The sequence below is a fragment of the Camellia sinensis genome, chromosome 12 (assembly GCF_055761805.1).
Source record: "Camellia sinensis isolate YWXY chromosome 12, ASM5576180v1, whole genome shotgun sequence".
Lineage (NCBI taxonomy): Eukaryota > Viridiplantae > Streptophyta > Magnoliopsida > Ericales > Theaceae > Camellia > Camellia sinensis.
In genome coordinates, this window is record NC_138972.1 from 94,513,405 (window position 1) to 94,529,681 (window position 16,277).

Sequence of the window (16,277 nt, forward strand, 5' to 3'; positions counted from 1 at the left end):
ATGCACGTATTTGGTAGTTATGTAGGAAGGGTTGGCTGTAATGAGGATGGTGTGCTTGCAGATACATTAGGGACGACGGACAAAGAAAATAGCGACGTCATATTGGAATTAGAAAAAGAGGTTGATTATTTGAAACAAAAGAATGAAATACAAACAGTGAATCTGGTGGGAGGTTTTGAATGTGTTTTTAAGGTGAAAGACGAAGAATGCAAGAAACTAGCGACGCAGAATGTGGAGTTACGACGAACTGTAGCGGCCCTTGAGGAACAGTTGGCTGAGCAGGCAGTGCACAATGTGACGCAACATTTTTGTGGTGTCAACGTCAGCGACAACGATCTGGCTGGACAAACCAATGGTAATGCCAATGTTCAACAAGAAGGTTGTAGTAACAAGCACTTGGTACATGGCAACATTGTTTGAACACCTCTCCCGTTGCATATGTCCCAATGATGACCACCCACGTAGAGCAGGATAGGTTCGAGGTGGTTGTTGTGAACCCTCTAGTAGAGGTTGGTTGCCGGGAGTTGGATGGTTTGAACTCCTTTGTGTGTAAGATCAAAGGAAAAGTTAGGAAAAATCTGAAGTTACCAGAATTTAAGTACACAGAGGTGTGTGTGAGGACGCGGAATGTGGACAACAAATTGAGCAGTGCACATGCAGATGTGGAGGGGGATAGCGTACGAGGAGTAGTGTGTGGGGATGTCATTGATGTGGAGACTGTTGGTAAAAAAAAGAAAGTGTTTATGGGGTTTGGCATTACCAATCACAATATGGTATGGAAGATGATGACCGAATGGAAGAAAAATGTGATCAGTGTTGTGTACGATCGTTACAGGGATAGGTAAGTACACGTTACGGTTCTTTTTTTCCCCCCGGCAGCGTGTGACAAACATGTAATGTTGGCAGTAGTAAAATATTAATGTTGTTTGTGTGAACTTTTGTGTAGAGTTGTTATGTGGGGTTGGACAAAAAAACAATACTGCAGTGTACTTTTGTAGTGTCAAAGCCCTATTAAGGCAATTAGGTTTCAAAGAGAATGTAAGTGTTACTTATTTTTTTTATTTTTTGTAACAGTTTTGAAAATTGTGGGAGGATTTGATGTTTTATGTTGGTTGTTTTGTGGAAATGGCCAATGCTAGGTTATTGATGCGTTTGCAGAGATGTTAACAGATAAGCAGAATGGGTTGAACGTGGGGAAAGATTTCCCGGAGAACTCTTACTTTTTTAGTAGCATATGCTGGGTATGTTTGTTTATTTGTCTCGCTTGTTAATGTTATACGTAGGTGCGCAGTGATTAATTTTTTTGTTTGTTGGGTGGATGTGTGCAAGATGTAATAAAAAGTGACAATGTCGATGCAAGGTCCAACTACGTGACGAGTAATTTCCATGGTGGTAGGGATGCGCGATACATGCATTTTCTCATTTGTCATCTTGGGCATTGGACCTTTATGGTTTATGATACCGAGAATGGAAGTTGGAAGCATTATGATTCGATGCGAAACCGGTCAGGCATAGGCGGTGCTCATTACGCTAAAGCCGTAAAACTGGTTAGTTGATGTAAATTTTGTTAAAGTTGTATGGGTTGACGTGTTATGGCCCCATATGTGTGTAAAGTGCGTATTTTTTTTTTTTTTGGCATGTTGTAGAAAAACATTATAACGACAGTCGATGGCTACACGTGGATTGAAGTAGTTGGTTGGATCGCAATATTTTGACATGGCAGTGGAATCGGTGGCTAAGTGTCCCCAACAAAGGCCGGAAACGTAAGCCTAACCGAACATGTTATGTATTTGCAGTTAATTTGTGTTGTAGTTTAAGGTCTGTGTTGTTGATGGATTTCATTTGTGGAAATATGTGACAGGATGGACTGTGTGATAATTGTGTGACCTATAATGCAGCAGTATGTCCATCACGTTGACGTGGGACAGTCTCTGCAAGAAGGCAACTATAGTGTTTTACGAGCAAATATGGTGAAGCTTTTAGTTGGTGATCCTATACGTGGGGTAGCGAGCAATATGGGCCGGCTGGATGGGTGATATCCGTGTTTTTATTTTTTTGCAGTCGAACAATAATATGATTACGAGCAACAATACATTGGAGCATTTCAATTAGTCACGAATGTAGTGGCACTATAACGCAATAGTTTAATGTTTTTGGTTGTTCCTATTTTGGTAGTTTGTGGTAAATGTTGCTTAATAGGATTGGTTATGTTCATCTTTGATCATACGTAATGCATGATGTCAGGTTTTTGTAGTTGTATCGTACGTTCATTATGTTACGTGAATGTTATACATACGGGTTATGATTTACTCATGTTGATGTGAGTGTATTGAAATAGGCGTGTACTGTTTGCAATGTGATTTTGTTGTTTCTGTCGGTATGTACTTGACATTTTCGGTTATGGTTATAGTTTGTGTGATGCATATGTGAGTCTGTAATGCATGTCGCATGGGTGAATGTAAGTCGATGTATGATATGAGTGGTGGAAAGATATTTGCAAATAACGGTTGCATTGTGGGGTAAAGGTATGTTATGTAAGATAAGACCTATTGATGGCGATTACCAACGTTTGCACGACATTTGGTGGTTGTTGCATTGGTGTGGATGTAGTGTGGTGTTGGAAGGTGGTGTTTGAGGATGTTAGCGTATTGTGAAATGGATGCAAACATACTTGTTTGGGTGAGGCGGACGGTTTGAGTGTCGCGTAACATTTTGAGGATGTATTATTACAGCATGCTGTGTATCATTGAAATAATTATGCTGCAAATGGTCTATGTGAGCGATTTGATAAAGGTAACAGTGTTGTTTAATGTGAGGTTCTTCGTTGTTTCATTGGATTTGCAGAGTGGGTAACAAGTAGGTTTTTTTTTTTTAATGTGAAATATGGTGTGTAGCTTGCCTTTCGTGCTCCTTTCGGATACGACTAGCCCTACAGTTCGGACTCCCATGATTCTGAATCTGATTTCACAAGTACAATGTGAAATAGATAAACACAAATGAGTCCAAATTCGGCAAATCTTTTGGAAAATTAATGTTTGAATTAAATGCCAAAAATGGATGCTTTACCAAATTTCAGAGTCGCCAAAATGCCAAAAATGGATGCTTTGCCAGATTTCAGAGTCGCAACCTAAATATTTTTTGGTAATTTAGGAAACCCGTAACTTCTGCCAAAGGCCATTAGTCTGTTATCACCAAAGTGTCTCGACTTAGGAACTTAGGTATGAGAGAGGAAGGTCATGAATTGAGCATCCCATTCATCCGATCAAAGATCTGTCTCTACTAATCATGATGTGATTCTTGCTTAGATTATATGCTCTTGTTCCGATTATTAGGCTAATTTTACTAGGTGATGCACACAAGTATAGACTAATTCACAAAATTTGGAATGCATTGATTTCATATTTGTTTTGAAAAAGTGTTTTGACTACGGGTCACTTCAAAAAAGCGAGCTCGTATTTACATTAGTCAAATTATTCCAACTTAAGTAAAAATGCCTTCATCCACTGGCATTCAAACAGGCATACCACTTAAGCACTTATCCTCATGGAATATGCTTAATATGACAACACTAACATACAATGCAATATGCTAAAGCAAGAAATGCTCACCTACTACTTCGAGGAGAGCCAAATAAAGCAAAATAATTAGAAAAAATGCATGCTCCTAAACAATGCAATATGACTAATGCAACGCACACGTTATGCAAATAATGAGTTTGGCTATTAGCATGGCATATGATCCAATTTAAAGCATGCGATAAAGCACGTATTCGAGCAAATAATTTGAAATTGACATTGGTTAGAATGATGAGCTGAACCCTTATGCGTGTAAGACGAATGGAAGCAAGTCATGAAAAATGCTAAGTAAATATGATGCTACCATTATAAGTAGGAAAATAAAATGGAGAAAGAAATGGGGTTGGAAGACATACACAATTATTACATATTTTGCCATCGTGCAAGAGGGTCCGAATGTCTAAGCGTCCGAATTAAAACTAGCTTTTTCAAATTCAAATGAATAATAAATAAACTAACTATCTAATTTATTACAACATGACATTATGACAATAATAATTAAAATAATATGCTAAACAACAATATAATAAGAATTACAACAATAATATTACAACATTAATGCATAAGGATCACTTGTGCGTCAATTAAGACGGTTTTCAGAAGCTGTTCTGTTTGCCTTCTGTGGAACTGCTCTGTTTTACTCTCAGCCACTGCCCCCTGTTTCTGCCAAAAGTACTCTGTTTACCCAACATTGGAGCCCGGCCGACCTCCAATGAGGCCCAGCCGGGTCTAAACAAGGCCAGTCGTGCCCTATTTTCATGCAGAAAAATATTTTTGTGCTCTAAGGTGAAAACAGTGCAGACTTTGTAGCTTTAAACCATGTTTATTCCTTCTGCTCTTCTCTATCATGGAGAAACTCAAGAGAAGAACGGATTCGGTTCCGAAACCATCAATAGGCGCAAGTTGATTTCTTGATGATTTTGAACACAATTGGACAAAAAATTAATAAATGCAATGAAAGACACACCACCTCTCCCTCCTATCTTGAAGTTAGCTCAAAGAGGGAGTTAGACACGCCTCAAAATTCATCAAAATATCATGAATTAATATGTGATGGATCTTGATGCAATGGACTCGGCATAACATCCGATCGAATCCAACAAATTTTATTAATCTTCTTTATGTCGATTTAATTGATTTTAAGCCGATTTTATTAGTCCTTTTGACTTACCTTTCCATTCTTTAATCACTTAGTCCAATAATGAGAATTAAGTCCACTAAAAGGAGAGAAATGTCAAACGAGAAATGATCCTTAGCATGAAAGAGAGACGATGCCTTGACGATGAATCTCCAAAGAGATTAAGCCAATGAGCATAGGAGGTCTCTTTCTCATATCTTGAATAACAACCAATCGCTTGAAACAACTCTCAAACAAAGAAATCAAGAAAGGAGGGAAGGTGCAAAAATGGTTATGCGAAGTTGATTATTACCAAAAATGGAACTCTTTGTATGAAAACTAGGTAAGAAAGCTATCAACTCAAATGACTCGATGTCTAAGGCCTAAACAACCGAAGCCATGAGGACTTACAACACTACACACATGATATTTAAAGCGTAAACTATTTAAATGAATCAAAACATCCCCTAAAATACAAAAAAACAGTGACAAAAAATTATGTGAAAGAGCACAAAAAGATAGGAAATAACAAGGAATCACAAGACTAGTAAACAAGAGCAAGGAGAGATGGCCAATCCCTCCATTTTTGGGACTTCTAAACCATATTTTCCAGCCCTTTCAAACTTTGAAAATCAGTTTGAAAGCCAAGAAAAATAGTGGTAAAACTAAGGAGATGAGTTATGAAATAAGGTGCAAGAAAGAGTGTTAACCCTCTCTACCTTTGGTAGCTATTCAACCCCAAGTTCCAACACTTGAAATAGATCCAAAAAACTTCAAAAACAGTGTATAAATCAAGGAAAAGAGTAGAATAAGATTAAAAAGAAGGTGCAAAATTATACCTTTTGAAAAGAGAGGTAAGCTCTTAGTTAACAAACTTGATTCCAAACACCCTTATGTTTCTGAAATATGGTTTGAAATCTCAACAAAAAGGTTCAAGAGCAAGCTCTAATGGTGTATGTATTGTGTATGTATAGCTAAAGAAGGTTTGAAGGTGAAGAAAGGTGTTGAAGATGAAAGGAGGTCTTTTTAGCTCTTCAAAGCTTTTGGAAAATTTTCTAACTGTCAATTCTGAAGAGAGAGTTTGAATTTATAGAGTTTAAGCCAAATTGGTCAAAAATATCTTCAAAAAACAACAGCTATTGAATTCCCACCAGCTATCATGTTTCTTGTTAATGAGACTTGGCCGGGCCCAAAAAACCCATCGCCAAACCAAATAATGCAAGGCCAGGTCTAAAAAGGCACTTTGGACAAGTTTTCATTGAAACCCAACCGGGTCTAAACAAGCCATGTTTGAATCTAAACAAACCTGGCTGAGTCCAAAAGGATTGCTTTTAAGCCCCACTTCAAACAGGTATATCTCTCTCATCTGGACTCGGTTTTAAGTGATTCTTGAGTCTAAATTGAATTCCAGGAAGTATATTTTCTAACGATGGTGGCCTCACATGTAAATTCTAATTGTACAAAGAGATATATATATAATTTAGTGAATGCTGCTCATTTCTTTCTTAACGGTTTGATGCTTAACCTTTCCCCGAACTAGTTTTCTTCCACCCCCTCCTATTTCTTTCAAATCCAAACCTATAAATAAGATGTTTTAAAGATTTTTCAAAGAGTTCACCTCCCTTCCATGTATCTCCACTTTGTCCTTACTAAGTTTACCAAAAAGTGTAATATTTTAATCGAAATACGAGCCTCAGAACATCGTAGAAGCATTTGAAAAAATATTTTGAAAAGAGGGTTTCAAGGTCTAAAAAGTTTGGCCAAAATGGAGTGTAAGGTTTGGGATTAGAGCTTGAATCCAAATTTCTTTGTTGAGAATTCAAAAGATTGCACAGTATAACTTTAATCATCGGGTGTTTTGGAATAAAGCGCCCAAGTCTTACGGGCGATCAAAATGGGGTGTCTATATGGTGTGACGTGTCGATGTTTAGCACGGGGTAGAAGTTAAGTGTTACTAAAAATATAAGTTACGCCACGATACTTTGTGGTGGTTGTTGTGCCGAAAATGCTAAAATATACATCCTGATTTTGGAAAACGAAATCACACTATATGAAAGCAAATAGGAAAATTGATAATAGAAAATACTAAATTGTTTAATATTAGTCACATCATCTGTCGTGTGTCATCGCACATGTTTATTTAAATACGAGCATTAAAATGTAATTATTATAGTAAACATTGCATAAGCTTATGGGAAATTTATTTTGCACTGTAGAAATATTGTAAATTATGGGACTAATGTCGTGTCCAATCTAGATTGGTTTCTTGAATGTCTTTCTGTTGTGGTTTCCCATGCGACCGCAACAGCCGCATCTGATTTGGTGGACATGCTCCCCCTTTGACATGAATCTTTTTTTCTTAGGCTGACCGGGTGGACGTTTCATGGCTGGCAGGTTGATTGCATAATCCTGCGGGTCGAAGGGGGGTTGTTACATGGCGGGAATAGAAGAAATGCTTGGGGTGTAAGTGGAACAGTATTCGGACACATGGAAGTACGGTTCTACGAAAGAGTTCAAATCCCTACCGCTCTTCCGAATGGCGACCATAGCATGCGCACAAGGGAACCCATTTAGTTGCCATTGGAAACTTGAGCATGTGTCGTGTCCGATGTCAACAGCAATTTACGGGAAGGAGTGAGCCTCGTACACATCGGCATTTGAATGGCTCACTTTCCATGATCTTCTTTTGTTGAACGTGTTTTCTAAACGAGACTCAATTTTGGGACATATCGAACCAGTCCAGTTCTGGGATACCACTCTACGCTTTGCCATTTGTCTCACGATTTTGGCTCTGATGTTGTCAATCATTCTTGCTATTGAGAGGTTCTGTGCCTCTCGAACCCACGAGTTGAATGATTCGGTGGCATTAGAACACATCTCACCGTAACGTCTCCCCTTGCAAATAATACATGTCAAACAGTTAATGTATGTGACAATCTTGAGAATGTGATTTGAACATGAAAATTTTCTGTGACACAAGTGAAACATACCTGAAAAATGCATTTGCCCAATGTTGTGGAGGTGTGTTCGCTAAGAATTCGGATGCTACTATCCGTCTAGATTTATGAAATTGTTCAACTTTATGGGTGAAAGCTATAACAGTAGGTACGTACGCGCACTATCGTAATTTGCTTACCAAACCAGCCTGATGCATACTGTTAGCATAGCACAGTCTGTCTCTTAGATTCCGCTGCAGATGTTATAAGCAAAATGTATGTTCTGGGTTTAGGAATACATTGGGCATCGCTGTAAGCAATCCATCATTACGATCTGATATGAATGTCATTTGTCTGTCCACATTCAACATGTGGGCCAGGTAGCGAAGAAACCATGTCCAGTTCTTGGAGTCGACAACCGCGTAAGCTAATGGGAACAAACTTGTGCGACATAATTGTAGGCGTATTTAGTGTGTTCCGTTAACACAATATTGTGCGTAATAAAAATGGCCTCAATTTAGCGGGACGTGTAACATAATTCATTGTGGAACTGTGTGAGTGTACATAAATGTCGAATTGTCGTACTGATGAGTGAATAAACTGACCTTGGTTTTCGTCCTTTGCAGTGGTAGTAAGTGAGAATCCTTTGAATCTCCCTTTCAAGAATATGGCATCTAGGAAAAGCAATGGGTGGCAACGGTTGAACCCATCAATGCATGCTTTGAATGATATGAAGTATCGGGTGTGAGGTCGTCGTATTCGATGTTAATGTAGCTTCCAAGGTTGTGTTTGATTACAACATGGTTGTACTAACACAACCAGTCAAATGAAATTGAGTGTGCACTAAAGTGTCACGACCCACTCTCCGTACCTAAGGGTTAAGCATCGTGATGGCCAGTAACTGAGGTTACCTCCGGCCAATTCTTAAACAAATAAATAAACGCGAGCGGAAATAATATTCAAGTGAGGGTACCAAAATAATCATTGGAGCTTCTATTTAATTAACTTGTCAAAGCTGAACTATCTCTAAAAAGTGCTTCGTGCCTACCCCATGCGTTGGCCCTAATATATCACCTGAAAGTGGTAAACAACTATAAGCACATGACAGAGTGAGACATATTATACTAAGAGTATAAGGGCATAAAATTCACCAAAGATAATTATTGGCTAAACAGAGCTTGATATTAAAATACAGAATATATAATACAAAGATCAAATACGGAAATCATATACATAATCATAACTACGGTACAGAACGGAACAAAACAGATGTATGGACTCAAGAGATGGCTCATACGAACTCTAGAGGTGGCGTCCACCAAAGTGTAGCACTTAGTTCCGTATAGCACTTTGCTTCACACCAGAATTCATAACCACGATACAGAACCAGACAAATGTATGGACTCAAGAGGTGGCTCGTACGAACTCTAGAGATGGCTCCCACCACAGTGTAGCACTTAACTCCATACAACACTTTGCTCAACAGAGGTATGGACTCAAGAGGTGGCTCGTACGGACTATAGAGGTGGCTCCCACAATAATGTAGCACTTATCTCCGCACAGTACTTTGCTCCGCACAGTACAGAGGTCAATGGATCCATGACAAACAGAGGACCACAAAGTGGCCAAACAGAGGCCAATGGTTGTTTAAGTCCCCCAAGGCATGGGACTCCCGTGGTGGTACTTAAAAAACGTAATTGTTTATAAGGTTATAGTCAAATATTCTTTAAAATATAAACAAACATATCCATGGGTTTCATTTTCACAAATAGAATTCAGAAATTAAACCGCGTAACTGAAATATTAATATAATTTATAAAATATAACTTGTATAAAATAAATATGGTTAGTCAAAACATACGTAAAATATATTATGGTGACTCAAGGTATAATATAACTCACCTTAACTTTAATACCTCACTCTTTCGTTCCACTACCAAAGACTTGCTTAGCTTCTATATTTTTTTCCTCCATTTTCTTCCTTTCTTTCTCCTTCATTTCTCTCATTTCTTTATTTTTTTTCTCTTCCTTTTCTTTCTTATTCTTCACTCCAGCAAATCCTCTCTTTTATAGAGAGATTGTCGTGGCCACCAAGCCAAGTTGCCACGTGTCGCCTTCCTATTAATCTCCATTAATTTAAGCTTGTCCAAACTTAACTTAATTATAAATATTATATTTTGATCCTTTTTTATCTCTAAATTCTTAATCATTATATCATTTTATAAAATTACACATAATAATACAAAATAAATTATATATTTTCTTAACTGTGACTAAATAATATTAATATAAATTGTACAAAATAATTAAAAATCTAAGTTGTTACACCAAAGAGTTCGCTCCTAGCTTTTTTGACCCCAAGCCATGTGACACGGTAACTGATGTTTAGGCCATAATCTTGTTTCAAATCCAAAATTACTTTGGTTGGCCATGTAAGTGGCCTATCACGCACACGTTCGGCTATAATGTCTGCAACTAGCTTGGAACCCACCAGTGGATTTGCGAATGTGCGGACATCGACGCCGCAGACGTGTTCATTGGTCCATCTGCGGAAGTAGAGGAAATCATTTGCTTCTAGCTTCCATGCGTGGACAACCCATTTGCATCCTTTAGTTTTGGACATAGCACAAACAGTTGTTACCTAGACGTAGGGCTGCACACGGGTTGGTTTGGATCGGATTGACCTATCAACCGGTAGCTGACCAAACATATTCGGATTAACTGTTTAAATATCCGATTTCGACTGGGTGATGGTTCGAAACCATCCATTCATAGGAATCAGATTGACAGTCAGATTCGGTTGGTTTCATGGGTTAGGCTGTGACGATAAAATTAGTTAGGCCAAACCATAACTGGGCCAAACCATTAGCAATTTTATTATAAAAATAGACATGTTTCATGATTTTTAATCTATTACCAAGTTAAAATATTAGTAATTTTAAAAATAGACAATTTTACAATTGAAAATATAATTAGCAAAAAATATTAAATTTATAATTTTACAATTCTTAAAAACTATCATAATAAAAAAAATTATTTGTTAACCAAACAAACAAAAACAATAAATTCCACACAATAATATGAATAAAAAATAATTAACTAACACATATTTTAAGTACCCAAAAAAAAATAAACACACATGAGTATTCAGATTTTATTTACATTTAGCTTCTTTTAAACAAAAACAATGACTTAAAACAAGGGTTTTTGTTACTAAAAATAAAAATAAAAATAAAAAATCCATATAGGGTTTATGTTAATATGCAAAAAATTAAAAATACATATATATATGTGTGTGTGTGTATATATATATTAATTCTAATGCTTTTGTTAAAAAAAAATTAAAAATACCAAATCCATGTAGGATTTCAATTATTCAAGAAAAAATTAACCATACATACAATATCAATCAAGGGTTGCAATTAATCAAAAACATTATAAATAAATAAATTCATACCTAGGGTTTTGGCTAGTAAGAGAGCACCACCACCAACATCGGAACTTCTGATTTGAAGGATAGATTAAACACCTCACAAAGTATCAAAGAGAGATAGAGAGATTGGAAAGAGATGGAAGTTGAGAATGGGTAAATCAGAGATGTAAAAAGATATATAATGAGGGAATGTGGGTTTACGTTACACAAAGAGAGATTAGAGAGAGAGAGAGAGAGAGAGAAATATGGGGAAGAGAGGAATATAGGCAAAAGGAGAGGAAATGATAAGTCTGTTGGACAACTTTTTTGCTTTGAAAGTTGAAATACATCATCATCATATTAGAAAGCTTCTTCGGTTTCGACCACAATAATTTACATAAAATCGTTGCCGACCATGAAACCGTGAAATTCAGCCAAACTAAACCGAAATCGACCGGTTGAATATTCGAAATTGTCTGTTTAATTCGATTCGGGTCGGTCCAGGTAGGTGGGTCTGTTTCCCTTTTTCATGAACACCCATACCCGGACAGAATCAATTTTTACGAATTTGAATTAGGACCCACATTCAACGGCGTATTTTCATAAAATGGTTTGAAATTCGAAAGCGCCACCTTCAAAGTGCTGTCTAATGTGTGCGAAACTGTTGGACCATGAAGTGGAAAGGAAAACCTTCTCTTTGTGCGGACAAGATGATGGTAGAAGGTTGCCCTCGTTATCCATATCAACCCTGTGCATTATCTTGTCTCTGTCAATGGTTTGTGCGTGAGTAGTGATATTTTCATTACCGTTGTTATTGGTTCCCCCATCATGGTGTTGTTCGATGATGACGTCAATTAGTTTAGTTGTAAACCGAAGGAACGAGCAAGACAAATCATATTCTATGTACGAGCACGAAATAATTCTTCTCGTATGATCCTGTTGATCAAGTTTGCGCTCCTCTAAACAATGTTGCTTTGCCACCTGAAAACACAAACGTGAGCTAATCGGCGGGTGTGTGCCGGAAACCCCTCCGATGCCTAAGTCAGCAACTAGACAATAGACAATAAGCTCTGTGCATTCTAGAGTAAGAATTGGGATGCCGGTACAAAGGTCTGGTCATGAGCTTTTATAGACTTTACTTTGGCACAATCCTAGTAGGATTCCAACTCCCCCTATGAGAGTCCTCCTAGGAATCACACACCCTACTCACTACTAACCAAGTGAGGTGGTTTTACACAATCCTAGTAGGACTATACTCTCCTTAGCAGAGTCCTCCTAGGAGTCATACTCCTACTCACTACCAACCAAGTGAGATGGTTTACACAATCCTAGTAGGACTCTAACTCTCCTTAGCAGAGTCCTACTAGAAGTCTCATCACTGCAAGCCAAGTGAGATGGCTGAACCTTTTACCTCGGTTATACATTCCTACCCGAACTGATTTATCTCGGTCCCCTGCCCTTCAGACCGTGTGATCGAAAGCCGATCTAACGGATGCCACCCTGCCGAGCTATACACAGCTCGACCCTCGCCATTGATGCTACCTCCTTTTAATAAGCTGCTGCAACCACACCGAGCTAAGTTACCTCGGTCACACGCTTAAGTAATGATATAGATGGCGCCCGGCCGAGTTATACCAAGACCGGCCGAGCTATACCAAGCCCGATATCCTTTCTCACTAATACCTCGGCTAACCACCAGGCCCACTTATTTCGGCTGACATCTTTACCTCGGCTGGTCAGCCAAGTTACTTCGGCTCTGTGATACTTTAAGCACTACTATCAGTCTTGACTTCGAGATGACGCCCTGTAGAGCTATCGTTTAGCTCGGTCCTTTTTCTACCGATACCTCGGTCCATAGTTCGGCCCAAACCCAAAATATGAGATGTCTTCTTAGCCTAAGACCGAGCTACACTAGCCCTTATCTCGGCCCATTACGCGGTCCAACTCCCAAAGAAAACTCTTCCTAGCTCGGCCCAATTTGTTTACAAATTACCCTCTCAATTGCCCCTTAATTCCATCTGCGTAGCAAGATTGGGATTATTTTTCCTCTAGCCGAGCTAAGAAGTTGTTCGGTTTCACGGCTTGTTCGGTCCCAATAAGCCTTGTCAGTTGCTTAGCATGTCTTTCCACTAATCTAGTACGACGTTATTCCCAGGATACATGGCGTGCCCCCAATATCCTTGTTCTCCTTGTTACCATCGTCATGCCAAAAATTTGAATAGCCCTACTTTTTTGCCTTCAACGTATATATCCTTCGAGTTTGCAATCGTTTGGCCAGTCGTTTTCTCTGTGTCTCGCCGAGGTAACCATCATCCTGGCCAAAGAGTTCAAAAAAATTATTGGTCAAACTTGCTAACCTGCTTTGGCTGAGGCAACCATCATCCCAATCAAAGAGTTCCAAAAATTTGTTGGTCAAACATGCCAACCTACTTTGGCCGAGGTAACCATTATCCCGGCCAAAGAGTTTCAAAAATTTTGTTGGACATATCTGCCAACTTCCTGCAGCCTAGATCCTTATCTCAGCTTAAGAGAAGTAAGTGTTGGTTTTTCCAGCCAATCACTTCAGTTCAGATCCTTATCTTGGCTGAAGAGAGTTCAGTGTTGGTTATTCCGGCCAACTCTGAGTGAAGTGTTTGGTTATCCCTGCCAAACGTCCTGTAGCCTGGATCCTTATCCTAGGCTTAGGAGAAGTGTTGGTTTTTCCAGCCAACCTCTAAGTTGGTTATTCCGGCCAACCTAGAGTAAGTGTTTGGTTATTCCGACCAAACGTCTTGCAGCCTGGATCCTTATCCTGGGCTTAGGAGGGGTGTTGGTTTTTCCAGCCAACCTCTAAGTTGGTTATTCTGGCCAACCTAGAGTAAAGTGTTTGGTTATTCCGACCAAACGTCCTGCAGCCTGGATCCTTATCTTGGGCTTAGGAGAGCTAAATGTTGGTTATTCCGGCCAACATAGAGCTAAGCGTTTGGTTATTCCTGCCAAACTTCTTGATTGCCCCCCAAATCGGGCAAAGACTTGTTGGTCAAACCTGCCAACTTCCTAAAGCCTAGATCTTTATCCTGGCTTGAAGAAGAGCTAAATGCTTGGCCATTCTTGCCAAGTTTCTTGGTTGCCCCCCAGTTGGGAAAAGACTTTTACGCTTGGTTAGTCCTTCTTTCCAACCGTGCTAACTTTTGCCGAAGGTGTTCTGTCCGATATCACTGTTTGTATCGAACTCTACCTTGGTGTGCATCCCATCTTCCTCTACCAAGATGTGTTGGTGCACTCGCTCCATCAGGGCTTCCACAGTAAGAGGTGGCGTCATTGTTATTGAATCTCTCAATTTATGACCCACTAACAGACCTTGCTTGTACTGTGCAATAGCTAGGTTTGTAGGACAATCTGTTACTTGGTTGAAGGTCTCCCAATACCGATTGTCATAAGACTTCAATGTTTCCTTCTTGCCCATGCTGATGGAGAGAAGCTGGTCAATCTCCACTAGCGTCTTGGTGTTTGTTCTGAATCTGGTTACAAATGCCTCTGTTAGTTGCGCCCATGAGGCTATACTACCTTCTGGTAACCTTTCAAACCATGCTAAACCTATGTCGCCAAGGCTGGACGAAAACATGATACACATTAAGGGCTCGTTTCGTCGATACACGGCCATAACCTGGCGAAAGTGGCTTAAGTGTATGTAGGGGTCTGACTCCCCCTCATAAGTTATGAATTTAGGCTGATGGAAGCCTAAGGGTAATGGTGCATCCTCAATTGTCGGGATGAACGGTGAGCTCTCCAACCTTGCTAATGCTTTGTCTACTGGTTCATAGGCGAGGCGTGGTTCTGGAATTCCAACCTCGACACTCCTATGTGTTCTAGGAGCCAATCGTTGTAGTGCAGAGACTCTGCGGGGGTCACGAGCCTGAGTGTCTTTTTTCCTTCGAGCCCTTTCAGTCTTCTTTCTCTCAGGTCTGGAGTAGCGTGTCCTGGAAGTCTTTGATTGTGTATTACCCGACCTGAGGCTTCTGCTTTCAGTTTGTGATAGTGTGACTTGTCTGTCATGATCTTCTGAGTGGTAAGAGTGTGTGTTGCCTCTGCTTCTCTCTTTTGTTGCCACCCCTTTGCTTTTTATCTTGCTCTTCATAAACTTTATGTCAGTCGCTATTCTTCTTATTACTTCGTCTTGCTCCCTTACGCGATCTTCGAGTACCTGATGATCAATCTTCCGCCTCTGTCTATCAGGGCTCCGAGAGCGGTGTGGACTTGAGCCCTGTCTTCTTCTTGCTTCTCTTCGCGGATTCCTTCGCTGGGGATCTAATTCCGCTATGGGTGGGATAGAAGGTAAACCTTCGTGCCTCCCACCCCCTTCCGGAGTTTGCCTATCTACAGCAGATTGTGGCAAGTCTTCATTGTGCGCCATTGCTTTCAACTAGAGAGGAAAACTTGATCAAGAGGTTTTGCTCTTTGTGAATTTCCCACAGATGGCGCCAATTGTACGAGCACGAAATAATTCTTCTCATATGATCCTGTTGATCAAGTTTGCGCTCCTCCAAACAATGTTGCTTTGCCACTTGAAAACACAAACGTGAGCTAACCGGCGGGTGTGTGCCGGAAACCCCTCTGATGCCTAAGTCAGCAACTAGACAATAGACATTAAGCTCTGTGTATTCTAGAGTAAGAATTAGGATACCGGTACAAAGGTCTGGTCATGAGCTTTTATAGACTTTACTTTGGCACAATCCTAGTAGGATTCCAACTCTCCCTATGAGAATCCTCCTAGGAATCACACACCCTACTCACTACCAACCAAGTGAGATGGTTTTGCACAATCCTAGTAGGACTATACTCTCCTTAGCAGAGTCCTCCTACGAGTCATACTCCTACTCACTACCAACCAAGTGAGATGGTTTACACAATCCCAGTAGGACTCTAACTCTCCTTAGCAAAGTCCTACTAGAAGTCTCATCACTGCAAGCCAAGTGAGATGGCTGAACCTTTTACCTCGGTTATATATTCCTGCCCGAACTGATTTATCTTGGTCCCCTACCCTTCGGACCGTGTGATCGAAAGCCGATCTAACGGATGCCACCCTGTTGAGCTATACACAGCTCGGCCCTCGCCATTGATGCTACCTCCTTTTAATAAGCTGCTGCAACCACACCGAGCTAAGTTACCTCGGTCACACACTTAAATAATGATGTAGATGGTGCCTTATACCAAGACCGGCCGAGCTATACCAAGCCCGACATCCTCTCTCACCAATA